This window comes from Phallusia mammillata, chromosome 5 (assembly GCF_965637545.1).
Source record: "Phallusia mammillata chromosome 5, kaPhaMamm4.hap1.1, whole genome shotgun sequence".
NCBI lineage: Eukaryota > Metazoa > Chordata > Ascidiacea > Phlebobranchia > Ascidiidae > Phallusia > Phallusia mammillata.
Window position 1 is genome coordinate 25403096 of NC_137256.1, and position 23193 is coordinate 25426288.

Consider the following 23193-nt stretch of genomic DNA (forward strand, 5'->3'; position numbering starts at 1 on the left):
AGCAACAACAAAAGCAGTCGGTTAATGGCAGTAAAGCAGATTTTACATCACAAAAATACCTATTTGCAGCATTTGCCGTCGTCCGGTTTGATGCCAACTGCGTAGCGTGTGTGAACCCCTTATCGCTTGACGCTAGACGCCGCGTTGCTCGCTTGTCGCTATAGAATCACATTGCAAATAGTTTAATATTTCTGTTTCCTTTTCCTTAAGAAAACTTTAGTAAAACAAAAAAAAAACAAATCAAACAAAACTAATCATGCGCATCCAACGCGAAACAAAACATCATGATGAAAAAACGTTGCGAAAACGATTTCGGTTTAAGCGTCTACTACTTTTTATTGTACTTCATTTTTGGCCTTAGTTTTGAAGCATCAGGCATTAAGTATTTGTCTTATTATGATATCACAGAAAGACAATTGTCTGTGCAAGATTATTTTATTTGCGCGGCAAAATTTGGGGATTACCCGTGAAAAATCTCTTACCATTATTCGCCAACAATAAACTTGAAGACGAATTTATATGCGTCGGTTCCGACTGGTTCAGTAAACTGTATTTCAGAAAACAGCTGATGCTGTTAGGGCACATTAAGTTAAGCAGCGAAGAAAATAATATGAAACAAAATTATTTATTTACCTTTTCTGTTTGTATAAAATAATTGTTACTTATTTTGTTTTTTTCCACAGCTACCCATTGAACAAAAAATAGGTTAGTTTTAACTGATCCTAATGTATTGCAACAACTCTACTATGTTGGATAGATCGTGGATTAAGCCGAATGTCTCTGCTCTGCACATATGGATTTATTACTTATGTGAAGCCATCTCAACTTTCTGACACTGTTTTGACGTAAACAATTTACCATGTTAGTTTTCAGCTTCACATAAAAGGAAAATGCTTATGTTTTTCTACTTAACCTGCATGTTAAACAAGTGGGTCAAAATTGTCCACACTTGATTTTTAGGGTTTTGTCACTGTGGGGTCAAATACAATTACCAATTTTAAGTGGTGAGCCCTTTATATATCACAAGGTGATTTTACTTTGTTGCATACCAAAAATGCCAATATTGAGTTAACTACAATTAAATTTCGCTTTTCACTCAAGCCCCAAAAATACAAGGCGCATTAATCTACTCAAACATATGTTACAATTGGACTTGTTTGCTAGTACAGTTGAAATCTAAGCTTCTCTGCGGGCCGCACAACCTTTTATCAATGGACCACAGGTCGCACACGCCTGATCTAAATTTGTGGTATGTGTTTGCAAAACAATTTGTAACAGAAATTTTATATCCGATGATGCATGAAATATCAAACACAAGCGAAATGGGTGAAAGTTATTTAACCTGTTTGGATTAATTCTTACCTTTCTCAATACCTACAAGGATTTCTGAGATATTTTGTTAAATGTCACATAGGTTAAATACCCAAAATCTGTCATTAGTATTTGAAAATTGTTTAAAACCCAAACATTTTACATCATTAGTTTTCTAGTGTTTTGTGGTCTTTGGTATTACAGCCTAAAAAATAGTAATTTGTGGTTGGTCTTTAAGCTGAAGGTAAAATATAATGCTTTAGCTTGTTTGAAAACATGTTTATGAAGATTTCAGCCCCATTTTAGTCGGTGTCCTAAAGTATAGCAATGCATTTCAACCCACTTTGAACTTGTGTTCTTTTCCTAGGGATCTACATTCTGCAACCACAGGGTTTTGGTGATGATGAAGGGATCGAAAGTTCAGCAAGTAAACAAGGTAATGCATGAAATGCTTGGTGTACAACTCAATGAACAATTTCTGTGTAAGATTTCCCTCTCTAAAGATACAATCAATTTTGAAACACTGTTAACAAATTAAATAAACAAACTGATTATAAATGTAGATTTTAGAGTGCATACATGTTTAATTTAAAATGTTTCAACAGTCACAGTTGTATGTACCATTGTGTTACATAAGCTCCATTTTTGTAACTTTATCTCGGCTGTAGCTTGTTTTTCAACAATCAAATGATTCAAGCTGGGTAAAATGCTGAGAAAAGCTATTGCTTTACAGTTGTGTTAAAATATGAGGAAATTATATGTCAAAATAAACCCTACGTCAAAATCCTCCGATTGTGCAACAGAAATCATCTGAATGAGTCAATTTAGCGCTGAAATATTTTTCAATACAACTTCATCTAGTTTTCTATGAAATCAAACCAGTCTTAGAAATATTTTAACTTCATTTCAATCTGTTGGTTGATATTATACTTAGTATTTCAGCTACTGTGGCCATATTTTTTAAGGATATATTGACAACAATGAATGAATTTTCATCTGCTGCCAAACCACGCAAATTAATTTTCAAAACTTAATTAAAATCTGAAACTGATATTTGGTTAAAGGCCCCATTGTACTTAGTGCATCTTTTGTTCCTCATTTATTTCAATCTTCATTCTTTGTTGTGAAAACAAACACAGCTTCAATGTATTTCAGTTTGCCTCATTTAAATTTGCTCAAGATAGCAAAGAAAATATTTTGAGTGCAAAAAGTAGGAAGTCAACTAAGAGGGCATTGTGATGTCATATTAGTTCCAATACATATTGGTTTTGATAAAGTTGTGCACCAAATACTGACTTTACTTCTGTCGTTAACAAACTGCTATTAAATAGTCATGGCTTTAGAATTATACTTGTCAATTAGGACTTGGGACAAATAATTTCTTACCATATACCAATATTTTTTTTTACAATATACCAATCATTTTTTTACCATATACCAATCATTTAAAATGCTATCATATAGGCTAAACCAAGTTTTATTCTGCATCATGTACAAGAGAACATGCTTCAGTTTTTGTTGTTTTATCTCTAACACTGTTTTACAGATGATGATCGTTCCGAGCGAAAAAGAATGCGAGATTTTGAAAACAACACATCTGACGGTGAAATCCCTAACCCGAAAGTGAAGCCCTGTCTTGATTTGTCCGTGAAGCGACAAAAAACTGATGAAGGTAACATTTTTGTTCTGCTTTTTAGATTCACAAACACATTATTTGTTTTATTGGAGTTTATAAAAGTTTTATTGGCACAAAAAAATGATAATCATTACATTAGAATATAATTAGAAATATAATTATGTCATAATTAATATGACCTTTTAGGAACATTTAATTGCATCCCTATTCCTTGTTTAATATTATTGTTAATAAAGGGAAAAAAACCCTAAAAAAAACAGTTGTTATTTGTGTGTTGTCCAACTGGCAACATGAAATCACACAAAGTTGAGAACAGACCATCATTAATCTTTTGCCCTGGAAATGATTCATTTATTTTGTTAATCAGCCCGTGTGATTTTGTGTTGTTCTAATCTTCCACCAAATACTTTGGCTTCCTTTGTGGGGTGTGTGGGTTTTCAACACACAAGCGATAAACGAACTCATGTTTTGAAAGCTTGAAGTTAGGAAGTAGCCGTCAAACATTTCTATAAAACTCTAAAAGTTTGTTTCCCTGCTCTAAGGAGCGGCTGTCTGCTGGCAAGTGAATAAGCCACAAGATGCTCCTTGCCATAATATGAAGGTTTAATTTTCTTGTTTAATTTTTGTTGCCCTATTATTAAATCATGCAAAAACCTTGAAACTATAACAAGTATGTTTTATTTAAATTTAATGTTTTATAAAAGCAAGCATGTACTAAACTGTAAAACGACAACCTTGGGATAAAACAAGCAAAATATCGAACATTATTGACATTGTGCAGAAAACAAATTTGAGGAAATTGCTGTCCAGAAGTAAATAGCTCATGTACATGTTTATTTGAATTAAACACAAACTATACAAGGTGGCAAATTACACAAATTGTTGTTTAAACTTTAACAGTATACATTTTAAATATGGCATTTGCACCTTAACCTTATAGAAAATATTCATTGCTGCCGTAAGCATTATGTATAACTAGCAAAGCTGTATATTAACGTCCATTTAGTTCTGTTTCTCTGCTATCAATATCACTATACCCTCAAACCATTTAAGTCTAATAAATTTTCCACTTTGTATTTCATTTTTTCAATAAACAGCAGTTTTTTATGTAAAAGTTAAGCTTATTGTTTTTGTTTAAATTTTGTATTGTTTTTGCAGAGGACAGTTTATCACAATGTAATGAACATGACAGTGAAGTTGACCATGAACCACAAGCATCACAAGCATCACAAGCAGCAGCAGGACAAATGAGTGATGGAAATGAGATGGACGTTGATGACAGCATTCATATCAGAATGGAAAAGTAAGTTTCACAAAAACGTGGGGTAAAAAATAGTTAAAATATGAAAAAAGCTATCGGCTGGTGAAGACAAAATGGTGTTTACACATTTCTTGCCTAATTTTAAACTGAATTCTGTGAATAAGTGAACGCTTATACCAAGTTTACTCGTACAGCACACTAGAATTACTTGTATATGCGATATTCTAACATAATTCTTTTCATTAAAATTATTGCTCGCATAATGCATTGGAATTTGCCTGTGGGATTAAATTCACAAAAGAATTACAGAATTGCCATTTAATCTTATTGGCAGAAATGGGGTCACTGCTTACAGGCTGATAGTAAGACAAAAAATATGCCATGAATTTATGTAGTTTTTCAATACTGTAAGTCCAATTTTATTTGCGCCTGAAAACAATATTTGATGGAGTAATTAGTTTACTTTTGTTAAAACATAAAATTGTTTATTAAAAACATTATGCTTCACTTATCAGCGGAACACATAACGATTATTGCTTAGCTAGAACCAAAAAGCCAACCATTTAAAATAGATGACAAGAATAATGAATATGAGACAAGAAATGACTGTATCAAAACCATTTTCAAACTTTTGTGTCATTTTAAAACACAGCACTTCTTGTGAAATCAAGTATCAACTCAAATTGCATCTTAACTAAACCCAATATGTCATATTTAGATACAGAAGATTCATGGAACTTTTAGGTCAGCAAACTCCTCTGATTAAAGCAATGACTGAAGCAGGATTAACTCATCAAGACTTGATCGCTATTAGACAAATGAAAACTATGACCAGCAACAAACCAGAATCAACAGTAAGTACCAACTTTTGCAAACCACTTTAGTTATTTTGAGATCCAGTGTGCTTTGTAACGGCTTTGTTAAATATATTGTTAATTTCAGAATCAATCTTCTTCTGAACATGAAACTTCTCAAGACACTCACAACACAAGGTAGAAAATAAATATTAATCCAATTTCATTGATTTTCAAGTAAAATTCTTAAGTTTCAAACTTTTTTGGCAATAAATATGTTTTGTGAAGCAGATGTCATTTCCCTTGATTCTAATATAGACAATGTTGTTGCTAACATTAAAATTATACCTAATCCAACAAAAACATTTGAAATAGCAATTATAGATTTCAAAAACAGGTTGCATACTTTGCATTTTGTCACCAGATTAATATGAGCTGGTTAGCAATTTAGCAAAGCTTTGTAAGCTAACAAAAAAAATTTTAGTCTATCTTTTTACATTTTTTTAGTAGCAATGCAACTTGGAACCCGCCCACATCATGGAATAATACAAATGTTGATTCTGCAGCATATCAGGTATGTTTTTATTGTTTACTGTTTGTCAAATGTAAGTGTTGAAAACTTACCTTAGTAGCTAGAGTGGATGTATACGCATTGAAATTGCACACATTTTACTGTTTGATTTTACTCAGTATAACTAAAAGTTTAGTTACACTGTTTAGGCATTGTTAGATGAAATATAGACTTCAGTACATTAAATGTGAAACATCGAAATGTTTGACGCCTGCATTTTGCTGATCAGATTTAATTTAAAGCTTTGTATAATCCTGTTGTTGTTTCTGTAAACTGTAAAGTATTTTAATGGTGTAAATCTTCATTTGTGTGCCATTGCAAACCTGAAATTGGTGCTTGATATTTTGTTTGTTGATAAAGTTTGTATGTTACAGGCTGTCACACCACCAACATCTTCAAATCAAATCCCTCCCCTCAAACCATTTTCTTCAGCCAGTCTACCTCCAGCAGTTGCTGCAGCCTTCATGGCTTCAATCGTTTCAAGCAATGCAGGTGTGTAACTTCTAAATAAGAGAAATTCAAAGATACCGGGCAAATTTATGATGTTTACTTGTAAAAAAGTTACTCAATAAAGAATACAGTACTTCACACAATATTTTGCCTTCTAACATCATGTATGTTATTTTGACCATCGCTACCGAAGCTGTTTTAGAAAATCTGTTTGAATAACCTATGTTGTCTGAGGGTGTGCAGTTGGAAAAGTGGTGTAGACTAATTCTGGCATCGAAACATTACTGATTTATCAACACTAGTACTTCATGAATATCTAAAAAAAAATGTTACTTGTTGACAACAATTGACTTGTATTAGACTAAAAATTGAATGAAATAACCCATTTACTTTGGCTTACGAGCTACCATAAGCGCATTACATGACAGAAGTAGAGGAAAAATGATAATTTTTTATTATGTTAGTTTACTAAAAAAACAGGCCTTGTATTTAAAGGAAGTGGTTCAGTACTTAACTTGCGGAAGTTGTAATTCAACTTCAACTAACGACAAAACTCTTTTTCACACTGATTTATGTTAAAACATTTTAGAACATGCTTCAGCTAACTCAAAAGCGGAACTTCTGCAGAAAATATTCAAAAGATCATCAGCTATTTCTCAGGTAAGCATATATGTTGCTGTTACTGAACAAGTGTTTTAATACATGCTTTTTAGCAACATATGTATATGTGTACTGAAGTAAACGTATGATATTATGTAACTTAGAAACGCAAGACACATATTTTAAGAGTAGTTTTACTAAAAACATGAATGCCAGCTATATAAAAACAGTTTAACTCATTTTGGTGAACTGTTAAATCTTTCATTAACATACGTTTAAATTGAAAAAATGTGTAAATACAAACAGAACTGTTAAAACTACTCAATAACTTGTCCAGTAAATTTCACAGTCTTAGTTTATCATCTAATGCTGACAAAATTACACATAGCGGCCCGTCATAATCTTTACAGGACCTGATCTATATCACTGTAACACTTATTATTATTTCAGGTCTCGTCCAGCTCTTTTGTGCCACCTAGTGTGAAGTATAGTGAGAATGCCGACTCGATCGACACAATAACAGCTGGAACTGTATTAAGCGGAGTCGGGTGTGTAACTTGTTTGTTTCTATTTCTTCCAGGCTACATTATCATTGACATATATTTAGGCTGAGAAATATTTTTCATCAACATTTAAATTTGTTTATAGAGCTATTCTGGCAAATGTATTTTTAGTTCGACGTTTCGACGTCCTATACAGGTCGTAGTACAGTGCAACGCGCATTCAGTGTTATTTATCCTGATGAAGACGACCTGTATAGGACGTCGAAACTTCGGAATAAAAATACAATTTGCCAGAAGAGCTCTATAAACTTGATATTATGCCTGGCAGCAATAACTTATATATTTAATTTTGTTTTTTTACATTTTTTTAGTTCAATCAAAAAAGGTACTCTGGATCCAACCAACTTTGACGAGGATGTATTTGACAAATATATTTCAAAGTAAGATGCTTTTTTGCATCTGTTGAAAAGACTTGTTTTCTCTCAGTTTTACGCGGATAATAAGTGAAGCGAATATTTTTTTGTATTTTTAAACGTGAAATAATATTTTTCTGTGTCGGTCGTTCTACGATTCTACTATTATCAGAGAATATTTTTCACCCCAGAAGAGCATTAAAACAGTCTTATATATTTCCAGGTACACATCAAAGCACCCTTGCATGCAAGCATCTTGTCCTCATATCAACAGAGATCATTACCACTGCACTGATAGTGATTGTAACTTTCAGGTAATACACTTAACATTACAATAACATAAAAAAACAGGTTAATCCCCTGCAAGTGGGCATTGTTCATACGACTTGCTAAGTTCTTATAGAACCGTTTTCCGTAAATGTATAGCGTCTTATTTACCTATTCTTAACGTTTGTGACCCTAAAAATTCAAAATTGCTGATCTTTTTCAAACATATCTATCCAGCGCTTCACCAACAAGTCGGATGTGATTCGCCATTACAACATGCATAACAAGAGAGATAACTCATTAGCTCATGGCTTCATGAGATTCGCACCAACAGACGATTGCTCGAGACAATTTGGTAACTGCCACTTGAACGGGAAAAGCACCCACTACCATTGCTTGCATGTAAGTTTAACTCATTACTCGCATTTTGTAACGAATTTGCGGTTCAAGTTTATTGCGTCAGGTACCTAAAACTGTCCAAGGCATTGCCAGAACCTTCAAAAATCTAAAAAGTTTCAATTTTACCAATTTTAAGCAGAAACTATTTCTGTTAAACGAAAATCAACAATAATTTTGCGCTTTTGTTGCTGTGGTTATTGGTCAATCTGGCGATGCCCTATTACGAAGCTGACATGTGCAGCATACAAGGCAGGCAACGGTGCTTGTGGTTCAACTTTCGACGGGTTCTTCACTGAGCCTGTGTAGCTCAGTTGGTAGATCTTCTATCGCGAGTCTTGGAAAGACTCCTATCGTGGGTTCGAATCCCACCGCAGGCTAGCTTTTTCTAGTCTACCCTCTTGCCACATGGGAATGCTTGGGAGACCGGTTTGATTTGGTATAACGCCGTCAATGGGCCTTGTGTACTATGATAATTATGGGTCCCCACATATTGATTTTACTCAAAATGTTTTTGTTTTTTTTCTTTTTTTTTCTTCTACCCAAAGTTTGTCCGACTCGTTTTTCCATCAAATCCTTGATGGATTTGGATGAAATTTACACAGATGGTAGATGTAGTTATGTAGATGTGCATCCCACTTTGTTTTTGTTGATAACCCCGTTATTTACCCCGTTAGCCCCCTAAAATGGGTGAGTTTTTAAACAGTGTCAGAATTGGCTGAAATTTGGATTTCTTGTATAGTATGCCATTTATATGTGTCGATTGTTGCGTTCAACCCTGTAGTCCTAACATTTACCCCACAAGCCCCTAAAGTGTAAAACGTATTTGTATGTTACTGGTCACCACAAATGAAAGATTTCTTTGGAGCAATAGTGTTACAAGGGCAACCAGTTGTATGTTGCTCATTGGTGGGTTGCTTGGTGGTCGTTTTTGCAGTTAGGGGCTTGTTGACAGCCCTGTGACGTCAGAAACATTAACGGTTGTTGCTCAAAAGACCTCTAGTGGTCGAAATTTTAAACATTGGCGGATTGGGCTGAAATTTTGCAGTACTATTGATTGAGTCATTGTGGTTTTTACATATTTTTAGTTTGTGTGTCGCACCCATTTAGTTGCTCTACTAGCCCCCTAAAATGGGTCAGTTTTTTAAAACGTTAAATAGGACATACTTCAAACAATATCTGGGGTGAATCTAATTTTATAGCTTGTATTCTACATAGTATTATTATTTAAGCCCAGTGCCGATCACTGTGTTTTACCTTACATCACCCGACTTTTTCATGGTTTTGCATTATTTTCGAATTGCATTATTTTCAACTTTACATGTGTGGGGACCCATGAGTTTTTGCCTGCAGAAACGACTAAAGTTATAAAAGACAATGGCTAATATGGGACCCAATACAAAATAAGCATAGGAAATATATTTATGTTTTAAAATAGGTTATAGTGTATATGCAAGGGCAATATGTGCTAAGCCACCCTTCTAGTTTTACTAAAGTTAGCATTTTTGTTCCATTTTGTGATAACGTCTATAATCAACTTTTTCAATGTTTTCAAACACGGCGTGTCACCAGATGGTGCTAGAGTGCGTGAATTTATTCCATCATAGAAATAAACAAACAATAAATGAATTTGTGAACAGACAAGCTGCACGAAAGTCTACACTAGCACTTCTGATGTGATGACGCACGAAAATTTCCACAAGAAGAACCAACAGTTTGTGAGCAATGGATTTGAGAGATATCGAGCCACGGAATCATGTGGAATGTCAGATTGTCCGTTTGTCAACCAACGAACAACCCACTTCCATTGCACGTGAGTTTCAAGCTGGTGTTTTAGGTTATTATTTTAAAAAGGCCGACATCCCACGGCCGTGTGCACTTATTTACTTGTACCTTAAAATACACTCGCGCGCTTCCACTTTCAAAATATAAGTAGTGGCGGACTTGCATTGAAAGTCCTGTGCAAGATATTAGTTTTCTGAAACTCATTAAAAGTGCGTTTTTGTGGACATAAAAGTAGAGTTTCTATGTTACTGGTCAAGTTTTCTGGGGTAGAGCTACTTACGTAAGAACTCACAGTTACCAGGTTTGAGAATTTCCGCTAGGTGGCGCAACAGAGAACAGAGGCCGTTTACGGTGACAATAATTGCTGAGTCAGCATGTTGCAAATTAATGTATTATTGTCACCATAAAAGCCTATATGTTTAAACTGATTGATTTGGACAACTTGTTGAACCATCGTTTTATCCCCCAGTCGTCCCGGTTGCAATTTCACTTTCAAGAACAAGTGTGACATCGAGAAACATAAAGCTTACCACACCAGAGATGACGCGTACACCAGACAGGGATTCAAGAAGTTTTACAAGAACGAAGCTTGCCAGTAAGTCGTAAAATAGTAAGGATTAAGTCAAGGAGAATTGTTTGAAAAGTTGTTTGAACTAAATATATCGTTGCCTTTTTTTCCTGATGAAGGCGACCTGTATAGGACGTCGAAACGTCGGAATAAAAATACATTTACCAGAAGAGCTCTATAAACTTGATATTAAGCCTGGCATCAATAGCTTATATATTCAAAGATTGATGTTTTAAATTTCAATTCACTTGTTTATCCTCCCTATGAAATGTTGTTTAGAGCCCTTGACCAAAAACAAGTAACATATATGAAAAACACTAAATTTTTAGTCCAAACTTTTGTTTCAGATTTCCGACATGTGCTTGGAACCGCACAGCAAACCACTTTCACTGTTTGCGGAATAATTGCGGCTTTTCATTCACGTCAACCAGCCAGATGGTGTCGCACAAGAGGAAACACGACCGACAAGATCTTATGGGATCTGACAGTCTAAGCTCAAGTAAGAAAAAATACTTCGGAACGTTTTGTTTTAATTGAGAAATATTACAAAGATCATTTTTTCCGCGCAAATCTTTGTTTTTCATCTTTCCTATCAAAACAGTTTGTGACAAAAATATTTTCTTGGTGCACAAAACTCTTTTCTAAGTACTTTGCACATAACTTAGTTAATTTTTTTTCATTGCAAAGCTTTTCTTCTCTCTTTGTACATTTTTTTCTGATGGTTCTTTTCTTTACTAATTTTCGAAACTTTTCTGCCAAAATCCTTTTCTAATTTATTCATCTTCTGTTTATCTTGTCGCCATAGCAACCTCTCCAGAGGTTCTTCCTCCTCCCACTCTCACTTCTCTTTCCTCCTCTTGCTCCTCCCGTCCTCCTACATCTGCTCCGTGCGCTCCACACCTCCCTCCAGCGGTGGTGCAGCAGTCCTTAGTGAGACATCAACAAGCCCCCGTGACCTTTGGACGACCCCCGTCCTATCTGGGTGTCAGGGGAAACCCCCCAACCCCGGTTTTGATGCCATCTTTTATTTACCCCTACGTCGCGTCGCGATTACTCAACCGTGAGATTTATTTTTCTTGCTTTCTATGAAACTTTTTCTTCACTGAAATCTTGTTCACATTCAAAAAGAGGACTTTTAGAAAGTTTTTCCTGAAAAGCGTAATATTCGTTAAATTTACTTTTTTATCTTTTTTGTTCAAAAGCCTACTTGATAAGCTGACAGTTCACACTGTTTCGACCTTGAAGTTCTCATCAGTGCAGCTGGTGACGAGAGATCGGCCATATTGGCTTGTTAGCCATCCAACGGCACTCCAGTTTGTGAGACCATAGGTCAAAAATTGTGCACTCTCTGCAGCTTATCATTTATTGGCTCTATGTTTTTACATACTTGATAACATTAGGAAAAGTTTTTTGTGGCAAGCTCTACTGACCCGGATATATTATTCTCAACTTTCCACTTTTCAGGTCCGGTTCCTTCGCTGGTTCTCGAGTCGAGATCAGGTGGAAATGCAAAGTTTGATTCTTCCATGTTGCAGGAAGCGGCAAGAAAAGTTTTAGCCTCAATTCCAACAACTGTAGCAACTGGTGGGTTTTCGTTTTACTTCTTACACTACTTTGCACTGTAACTTGCGGGAAATATAAACCACTCTGAAACACGTTACACGGATCTGTTCATAAGTTTAATGACAAATATAACAACCCAAGTAGATGTGTTCCTTCAAATCACTGATGATGGCATGAGCATTTGCCGAAACGTTTGAATAATAAAGCATGTTGCTTTTTATGTATACATTGGCCGGATCTATTCATAAGTTTGGCGAATTCAACGGTCCAAATAAACGTAAAAAGCGACATGTTTTTTTAAAACGTTCAAACGTTCGGCAAATGCTCATGCCATCATCTGTGATAACAACTTGTAAAATAATTGTTTAAAAAAACGTAGGGTATGGAGTGAAGAGCCCTGGCATAAATCTCACATTATATTTTTGATTCTCGTTTTCAGCTGCCCTGCCCCACACTTTATCGGGTTTCACTCCAAAAGCTGAATCTTCTAATCCTCCAGTTCCTTCATCTTTTAACGCATCTACATCTGCATCTCCTCTGCTGCCATCCAGCGGTGAAATGAAACCCGACATGTCGTCAACTCCACGGTGAGTTTTCTTTCGCTCTTGCGGTTCTAAATCAGTGGTTCTCAACCTTTTTTTATGGTCAGGACCAAATTTAGGTGTGCAAGGAGCCGCAAAAAATAAGACCTCAAAAAATCACTTAGGATTATTAGCTAAAATAGAAATCGTTGGTTGTTTTCTGAGGTCTGCTGCGAGCCGCAAAACAAGAGCCGGATGTGGCCTCAAAAGCAGTTGAGAATCATTGGTTTAAATTGTCAACTTTAAATCTTTTTAAGTGATTTTTTTGGTTGAAACATTCTTTTCTTGTAACTATTAAATGTGTCTTATGCTATTGTTCCTTTTTTAAAACTGTTAGAACTTCTGCACCTAATTGTGTATTTTACTGAATTTGGAAATACTTTTTTGTCCAATTGTTAATTGACCTATGTTTTTTTGTTTCCACAAGCTAAACTAATAGATACTTTTGTTTTCCAGTGATGAAGTTGTATCTCGGGGAAATATGAACCCGTACATTCTACCACCGGCATATAACGATCAAATGGAGGTAACATTCGCTATAAAATATATTGAAAATTGCCAGTATTAAACCACAATGTGAATGCATAACGACGTTTTGACGTGTTGTATGAGACGCCTTCAATATGATAACGGCATATCGAGAAATACAAATTTCTTATAAAGCGGCATAAACACAAAAATCATAAAATACCCATCACAGAAATTTATCTATTTTTAGACTTCAACATACAAGAGTGAAAGTCATTACGAGCAAGAAAGCAGTCAAGCAGAACGTGGTGGGCACTGGAGCGAAACCGCTAGGTCACCTGACCGCCTGCCAGCCAATCAGGAGCAAGATAGGGATAACTATGGTTCATTTATTGATGAAAGTCATCAAAACCAGAGTAAGTGAGGTTTTGAGTTTTGCTGAACAAGCGTAAATAAACAGTAAACATGGGGGGAATATTAATTCGGTATTGGATATCCCAATCGGTTTAACAGCAATAACATTTTTTTAGTTGAGGACCAAGCTCTTAATCTTTCATCCAAGAGCAATTCGACGTCATCAAGTGAAAAGAAACCGATGGAGGTAAAACAACTTAACAATACAACAGCAACTTATGCTCACATTAAGACAATACTAATCCTGTGTTGCACTTATTTCAGATTCACCAATCTGACAAACCCTCAAAAGCGGTGCTCAAGTTTTTCCGAGGGTAAGCACCTAATTAGCATAATTCATTTTTTCTTCAGACTTGTTTGACAAAGATTTTCTTGTTAAACGCGCACATAGAAAAATGTCCGTAGTTAAGGCGGTGTCTCAATAAAGATGTTTCAAAAAATCAAAGTTTTCATAATGAATGTCTATGTGACGATTTTTTTAACCAAACTTAAAATCAAGTAAATGTTATCACGTGTACAATGTTGAAATAAAAATGAAAAAACGTAAAAAGTTGCGAATAACAGATAATTTAGGTAAAAAAAATCGGGTGTCCACTGAATATTTCTGCTTCAATTTGCACAAAAAGCAGAAAATGAAAACACGCAACTTGTGGTTTGCAAATAAAATGTTTATTTTCACACAGACTCGGTCCTGATGAATGCAACGTCGCCAACTGTGTGTTCGGTTCGTGTCATCATTTTCACTGTGCTGTAGAGGATTGTTGTGCTGTGTTCACTGAAAAACATCTCGTGCTAACTCACACCACGTAAGTTGTCCAGCAAAACCTCTTTTTTACAATTTATTGATAAACACAACAGTTTTGTAAAACTTCATTTGAGGCTGAAAAATACTAATTTGGAAGTTGCTCTTTTTACACAAATAGGAATTTTGATGAAAGCTAGAAGAAATCGCAACCGGTATTAAAATTGATTTAATTTTTTTAGATTATCTATAATGTGATTGTCATATCAAAAGTTTTTATTGTACAATAATTTCTGTTCCTCAACTAGATTTTCCTACAACTATTGTTGGTAACCATAGCGACAGTGTTAAGCTTAAGCCGACATTGATCGACTTTTTAACAAAAACTTCGGCTTAAACGTTTCATCCACGGGAAATATGTCAAAAAACTGTTCTCAAACAATTTAATTGCAAACATATATATTTTTCTACACAGATTTCACGAAAAACTGTAACAATCCGGTTTCGAACAACCAATCGCGCGCCAATTCTCCCCGGTATTTCCCGCCCAGGACGAACCCCCCCGACCTCGCTCCCCCAGTCGCGTTACAACCCCGTCTAGCGGTCATTTGCCACGCGGCGAGGGCGACACCCAGCGGAACATCGTGCTTAGTCGCGCACAGTTCGACCAGTCACGTGACATGGGTAACCACGACAACGGCAACAACAACAGCGATGGGGATTACCCTAGTGTGAGCGCCCCTCTCCCGGTAAACATGGCGAGTTATGCCGACCATCCAGTGTACAAGTACATATCGCGGATGGTGGCCGAAAAAAAGCTTGTTTACCCGACTTTGAACCCCGAACCCCGCTCGACTGGGGCTTATATGATGCTGCAGAACCCCACTCTCATGTCACAAGCGATGTCGGGCTCACAGGGTCCCTCTAGTGGCTTGGGAGGACACTTAGGTTTGATGAAGAAGATGGGAGGAAGCGATGAGGAAGGTTTCATCCACATCCGACCTGGGTAAGTTTGGGATTCGATCAGATTCGCAACAATTCAAAGCTGCTTGAAACTACCTTCGTGATCTTTGAAAAAACTTGATACAAGCTTAAAGTAACTATGCCGTAAAGTGTGTTAAAGTTTCCCATACCGAATGAGCTCGGTCTTAGGATCAACAAAATAACAATTCTGTGTTTATTTCTTCACCAGAATGACATGCATGCGTCGTGATTGCAAATATATCATGCAGAATCACTGGCACTGCACTCTGAACCGGTGCAGATACGTTTGCAAGTCGCTCGGCAAAGCTCAAACGCACAGGTATGTTATGTGTCATGCAGTGGTGGGGTTCAATTTTTTTGTCACCCGGTTTTATCACAAAAGCCATATTTTTCAGCCGGTTCTGTTACAAAAAGTCCATTGACAGTAACCAGTAATGCTAACCGGTTTGCTGGTCACATAAAATTTCGTGAGACGGTTCTGTACCGACTGAAACCCAGTCACCGGGTTTTTTACCTGGTTAGCTCATAGCTACAGCGAAAAAAACATAGTTTATGACGTCATTGTTTTGGGGATCAAAAATACGTAACACAAGCATAGAGCATGAAAAACTTGAACTTAAAATAAGCAATATCGTAATTTTCCTGACACTTGTTTGTTTTCATCCAGACAAGCCCACGACAGTTTGGAAGCTTATGCAAAAGCGGCAAAAGAATGTTTTCGAAGCTACACAGTGAAGAAGATGTGTCCTAACCCGGTAAACTAATGTTGCGTGTTTCTGGATTTAATAAATCCATCAAATTGAAACTATGTGCTAGTGTAAAGCTGCTGTTTCATCGACTTTTATCCTCATGTTTTAGGGCCTAATTACTAAATATGTGACCCGTTTTACACACCTAAGGCTAGACTTTTGCAGCCTACGCCTTGCCATGTGGTGGTGAATGCTTGGTGACCGGCTGATTCGGTATGGCGCCTTCAATGGGCCTGGCGTACTGTGATCTATACAAGTCTAAGAGCTTTAAAACATTGTCGACGCTGTTAGTGAAATTCCAGCGAGTCGACTTAACACGAAATTGTATTCAGAGTTGCGAGTTTCGGTTGAGGGGACATTACCACTGCTTGAAACCCGGTTGTCAGTTCGTTACCATAGGAACGTCAAAACTTCCCTGGCACATGAAGAAGCATGAGAAGATTGCTAGAAGAGAGGCGAGCGGATTTAAATATTACACAAAGAAGGAGCAATGCGGAAGATATGGTGGGTTTTTATGTGGTGTAAATTTGCAAAACTAAACAGCGAAAATGTTCCCTTTAATGGTTGGGACCTTGTTTTAATAATTGTAACAATTAAACTACACCTTTTGGTTGTCTTCAAGAGATAAAACAATTTGTTAGCTATCTCAAATTGTAACTTATACATTGTTTTTTAAGCAAATTGAAGATTTAAAAAGTTACGTGGTGAACTATTGGTTTTTGGTTTTTACCACATTCCGCACTTAGACACATTATACCTAAGCGATGTACTTTGTTTGAAAAGTATTTTATTTTAGCAAACTGTACATTATTTGTTTCGTAGATTGCAAGTACAACGGATTGTTCAGTCATTATCACTGCATAAGAGCCGGTTGTGCGTTTGCTTTCCAATACAAACATCAGATGTCAACTCACGTGAGAAAACATCTGCGCAGAATGTTGGGGAGGAGTTACAACGGAATGGGTGAGATACAGAAATAAACAATTGCACAGAAACATACAAAACAACATGTTTAATCGGAAACAGCACGTGTTTAATCGGAACATGAAAAAAGTTTCTACGTATACACACACAAAACTTGCACCAAAATGTCACACACACACACACACTTACAAAAACATACAAATATACAGTAAGAAACAACAGAAGAAACAGTTTGCATGTGTGCTCGCAATATATAATTCATTGCTCTGAAGAAGCTTTACAGTTCTGGTGGGCAAACCGTCAGCAAAAATACAAGTTCTCGAACAACAACTAATATTTTGTTTAGCATTACACCAGTTGAACGACAAATTCGATAATCATACGAAACGCTAGTTCGGTATTTTCCAGAAAGAAACAATTCTGTAAAACATCTTGCACAAACAAACACAAAACATTATCGTCAAAGTCCGGCAAGTAAGACACGAAAAGAGTTTTAAGATTTCTATTATTATTGCAGATATGACGTCAGACACGACTGACATCGACCACAGCAACGTCGATTCCGGCGACGACTCTCTACCGCTGATAGTGGACGAAGCGGACGAGATCGAGAAGCGTCCAGGCGTTGCCATGGATACGAGCCAGGTACTGACAAAACAAATAGAAAATCTTTGCCTGAAAATTATCACGAAAAATTCAACAACACAAAACGGCGTCTGATATGCTTGACACTAATACAAAAGTTCCATCACAAAATCTTGTTAAAAGTTGAAAATATTACTTCAACAATTTTTTTTTCTTTACAGGCGACTGCATCATCAGTGACGCCATCGTCGTTTCTACAGAAACCGTCGAATTTCATGCATGAGTTGAGCCGACCTCAGCTAGCGATGTTGGAGCAAATATCGAAAGGTTCGGGGTCGAAATATTTCACTTATTTCGCTTCGACCGAGACGAGCTCGCTCACCACAAACCTTTCAATTACAGGGAGGCAATCTTTGGCGCCAACTAGCGGAGATATGGGTTCCCCCCGACCTGTGACGAGTCTTCACTCTACGTCACTTCCTGCCCAACTTGAAAGCAACGATCTTTCGTCGGATGAGGGGGTGCTGGATTTACGAGCAAATTATCCCGACACCGATTCAAACAGCAACGAATCCAACTCGAGTGAGTTTTGAGCGATAAGTTTTCTATGAATAACATGAATTCTATGAATTTATTTCTATGTTTTCTATGAATAACATGTTGTAACGATTAAACTAAGAAGCTAAGAATCCCGTTTCCCGTCGTAATTCATAAAAGCATTTTTATCCCTGATAACACGCAATTATCGTTTTATCGCCATTGCATTAATGGTGACAGAAGCGATTGTTGAAACGTCCATAATATATTGTATTCATTACTAAGTATTACTTCGTACATCGAATATTTTGTACAATAGCAACATAACATATTTTACACACACACGTTCTCTGGCAGTTTTGTTTTGACCAAGCTACTTTTTAGGTCCGTGTATATTGTAGCCAGCACTTTGAGCTGTTTTAAAAAATATTTTGAACGCCCCAGACGAACCGTTGGTACCAAGCAATTGAAGTATTGCGGTGAACCTTGCTCTAATCCGACGTTTTAAGTGCCGTTTTCGCATTTAATCTTAGTATTTCAAGTTTAAATATATGACAGAATTATTGTTGAAACGTTTTGTTCCATTCCAACACATTCTCTTGTGTTTTTCTGATCTAAACAAAACTGTTTGAATGGAATTTTAGAATTCTCGAACGACATGCCGTCGACAAACGGTGATTCCCCTGAGAAGATACAGGAAGAGGAGGGGAGTTCGTTTCATTTTTCTGACCCGGAAGTTGTCAACAGGTGAGGAGAAGTTTCTCACTGACTTGTTTCGCAACCTGAACTTTTTTCTGCCGGTTTCGTTTTGATGCAAAACAGTTTAAATGTCAGGAGTTTAAAGCGAGCAAAAAAGTTTCCCAAAATTTTCACAAAAACACGAAACCCAGAGAAATAGTTGATATTCTCATTGGAATATTTTGTTGACAAAATAGCAAAAGAAAACGTTTAGTAAAAACTTGATGACACAAAACGTATTTCTTATTGAAAAGTCAAGCGATTTTTGTTTTTCGGTTTATTTATTCAAAAACTAGGCTTTCCCGAAATGTAAAAAAAATCTTGTTAAATGTTACGTCACTATTTGCGATCATTGCGTCATAGTAGTATGACGTAACAGTTGAAATTCTCAAATAAAGTGAAATAATTTTTGTTGAGCAGATTCGTTCCGAAACCGAACGACGAGAATCAATCGATGTTCGCCAAATTCCGAATCAATAATGACGTCATAGAAGGATTTCGAAGGTTCGAGTCTTCGGAGAACTGTGGCGACACCCAGTGTCCGCATGTGTTTAAAGTACGTCATATTTCATTCATAGAAATCGTTGTCATGTAAATAAGTATTTATTCAACATAAAAAATGTGGGTAGTGAGGGTAAAACCCTTTTCACAGAATTCAAATATAATTGAGAATATATCCTCCTTTCTGGTGATAAAAGCATGCTATAATCCCTTGCAGGTTTCGCATTATCACTGCACGAGGGACGGATGCATGTACAGATTCACAGGTCGCACTCACATGTTCAAACATCAGCAGCATCATGAACGTGTGGCCGGGTTGGTGAGAGACGACTTTAAGCGGTTCAAGACAACACAGGATTGTGAAGTAGATGGTTGCCAGTACAGAAGCACCAGCACACATTTCCACTGTCTCAGATGTCAGTTTAAGTGAGTTCATTCCGCAGTCGATATTTTGCTACCAACGAGCCTTTAGATTTGCAAGAGGCTGGGGGGAATTCTAATTTATGGTCGTGTTTTGCTGCACAAAGCTCGTTAGGAAACCCGCTTTAAGCTTGCAAAGTCGTGCATGTAACAAGCGCTATGGTTGGCTGCACAAAGCCCGTTAAGAAACCCGTTTTAATCGTAAAAACGTTAATGCAACAAGCGCTATGGTTGACTACACGAAGCTCGTTAAGAAACCCGCTTTAAGCTTGCAAGGTCCTTGTAACAAGCGCTATGGTGGACTTAAATCGTCTTTATTAGAATTTTTTCGTTGCTTGGAAACAAACTTTGTATTGTGACGTGACAGGTGTACAGACAGTGCGAAAGTTGGAACACATCGACGTCAACACGTTAAAGCTGATACACTTGAACAATCCGGTTTCGAGAGATTCAGAGGGAAGGAGGATTGTATGCGGGACACGTGCAAATACAGGTAACAATCACAGATTGTGATGTCATAAACCAGAGGAAATTCTGTATGAAAGCATCAAGCTAATAAATGATAAGTAAGAGCAAACGGTGAAAACTTTTTCAACCTACAAGGTTTCATGCAAAAGTAGTTTTCTGGCAGAAGAGCATGTTTCTAAAATACCACAACATGGTCCTATCGGGTCGGTTTTAATCCCAGCTTTAAGTGTGGTCGATTGTATCAGTTAGCAGTCGATTACGTCACAGCAGTATGTCGTAACAACTTGAAACTGTGAAATAATAATTGAAATTCCGACAGACACAGAAATACTTCCCACTTTCACTGTCTCCAACCGGGCTGTACTTATTCGGTGGTCGGTCTGTCCGGCATAGAACAACACGCCAACAAACATAAGAGAGGAATTCTACTCGCTCAAGTCTGCACAAAAGCCGGGTACGTCATTGCCATGTTACGTCATATTGCTATGGAAACAAGCACGGTTAGAGAAAAATATCGCAACTTTTGATGTTTTTTTCGCAGACAAGACATTGAATACAGCAACATGTCGCAAGCCCGAATTCCGCTGAATCATGCTGACTCAGCATTTAGCGCCCCCACCTCAAGCGGTGCCTACCCACAATTCAACGCAGAGTCGTACGCTCGAGTGAGCACTCACAGCAGCCCCGTTCCGGATGAACGAGCATCGCCACAGTTCAATGCTTCTGCCGTTGTGACGCAGCAGTTTAATCCTAGTCTCATGCAAGGAAACGCAGCCTCTAGTGTGGCGATGGACCTCTCTGATTCGCTCAATCTGTCTGCCAATCAAAATCACCAGGGCGGGGTTACAAGCGTGATGACCGGTTACCATGCAGGCATTGGACTTTCCTAGCTTTCCTAGTTTTTATTTTTCCCGTAGATTAAATCGTTTTTCTCCCGTGAAAGATTTTTGCGCTTGTTATAGTTTGGTGGTTAGAGTTTTATCGTTGTTGGATCGAGTTTCTTTTCACTTTATAGCGACTTGCCTCCCGCTTCTTGTGGCGAATTCTTTTATCCAAGGCATCTTGCCCCAAACTTTGCGTATTTTATCGCAAAGCGCTTGTTTATGCAAAAGCCCGCAGCTTTTAGCTTTTATGCAGCATGCTTTTGACCGCGAGTAACCTCGACGGCGGTGAACTCTTCTGTACGGGGTCAACGACCTTCTGTAACCTTTTATCAGCTCGTTTTTAGCATCAAATAAACAGCAGCCTGTTTTTTTGCGCAACATCCTTCTATGAAGTCATAGTGTTCGATTGAAAGCCATAATCTGTACATTGTTGTGTCAAACACAATGCTCTGTGTGATGTTACAACGGCATCCTGCCTACCGTGCTCATTTATTTAATTACTTCGTACTTTTGTAGTGTGCAGCATGTAACTGTGTTCGTCACGTACTTCTGTTTTTTTACTGGGGACCTGTTTTTGGCGGGAACCTCTGTGATTGGTCGAATTTTTAACCAATCGAGATCACGATACAGTCGCTCAGGTGCGCAGCATAGTGTCCATACTGTGAACAATAAAACCGTTCGAACACCTGCTAATGACCTTTATGACGTCAGCAAACGAATAAACGCCGATTGTGAACACGAAGTGAAATTTCCTTGTATTTATTATGATCACTATTTTTTTTGCATGTATTTTTTGTTTGTGATTCTTTTCAACCAAAAACTTTTGAGTTCTTGTCGATATATGACGTCATCGATCATGTACGTGTTTATGACGTCATGTGTGTGACGTCATGGACCGTGTTCCATCTTCAAAGATATAAATCCTTTTTTATCCGACTCGAGTGCTTCATCAACCCCTGCGTGCTACGTAATACATTAATGACGTACTCGCATTATGACGTCTGGCTGTGACGTAACAAACTGTGTAGTGTGACGTTTTATCGCGTGTGTGCCCATAGTAATAATATATCAATATTTAGCGGCTGTACTTTTTGGATTGTTGTCGTTGTTTTCACTTTGGTTGGTGCCTCTTAGTACAGGGAGTTGACTCGATCGTTGTGTGTCTAGCGAACAAATTCTGGATTTGTGCATTTTCTCTATGCATATGTACATAAACAATATATTGGTCACTCCGGCAATAAAATGCATGCGTGATTGGGAATTGGTTTGAGTAAAGTGATTTATAGATTGCGTGTAACAGGCTAATACTGTTGTCAAATATGGCAACTAAGAAACCGCACTGGTGTTTTCCGTGTACGCTGTTTTATTTGGTGAACAGAACTTACGGGTTCAACCACCGTTGTGGGTAACCGCCTGTCTTATAAAACATACCTAATACATTGTAAGCATCACTCAAATAACCGAAAAAGTGACTCGATAATTGTGGTTGTGGTCAATCGCATAAATTGCTAGTTGCACTTAAACAAATGCAGATGTAAGCCTAAGATCAACGATCAATGTTATATTTTTACCATTTTGATTGAACTTGATTTAAAGGTGAGGTAGGAGGCAAAACCTGTGAAAATTGAACATTTCAGCAACAAGCCACTCAAAATCAGGTAACTAAAAACATTGTTAGGCTTCAAACAGGAAAAAAGCATAAGCCTATACTATATTTAAAAACTGTTTTCTTTTGAGCGGTATATATAAATCTGAGTCAAACAGAAACTAGAAAATGAACGATACAGATTGAATTTTGCCAAATATATCTATACCGTAAAGTTATTTTTTACCGTTGCATTTATATTATTTATTCATGCACTCTATTTTTTACGAAATCATATATCTGTCTTTTTTTTAGTGATTGCGTTCACCTTATCTTCGTCTTTTTTTTATCACTGCATTAATATTTTGCTTCGTTTTTAAGATTTTCCGCATTTTATTGATGTCTTACAGCCATTGTTGTGTCTGTTTACGATAAAGTAATCAAACAACATTTGCAAACACAAAAAAACAATCTGTTTAGTCCATGTTTTTGCAA

The 23193-nt window shown here is 37.0% G+C and overlaps 1 pseudogene across 1 annotated transcript; it reads left to right on the forward strand.

The window, feature by feature from the left end:
- The first annotated feature begins 1686 nt into the window (after positions 1–1686).
- On the forward strand, positions 1687–22374 carry LOC145228719 (zinc finger protein castor homolog 1-like; annotated as a pseudogene). Its single transcript, XR_013860223.1, has 36 exons — positions 1687–1747; positions 2858–2983; positions 4106–4250; positions 4927–5062; positions 5151–5200; positions 5510–5576; positions 5948–6065; positions 6613–6683; positions 7074–7171; positions 7498–7566; positions 7763–7853; positions 8044–8208; positions 9843–10015; positions 10457–10582; positions 10903–11054; positions 12020–12139; positions 12558–12705; positions 13156–13225; positions 13418–13583; positions 13698–13768; positions 13846–13895; positions 14265–14387; positions 14799–15329; positions 15516–15626; positions 15975–16062; positions 16389–16560; positions 16879–17019; positions 17498–17625; positions 17787–17892; positions 17968–18147; positions 18747–18849; positions 19261–19396; positions 19559–19767; positions 20129–20254; positions 20549–20683; positions 20771–22374. The product of XR_013860223.1 is annotated as a zinc finger protein castor homolog 1-like (transcript).
- Positions 22375–23193: the final 819 nt, after the last annotated feature.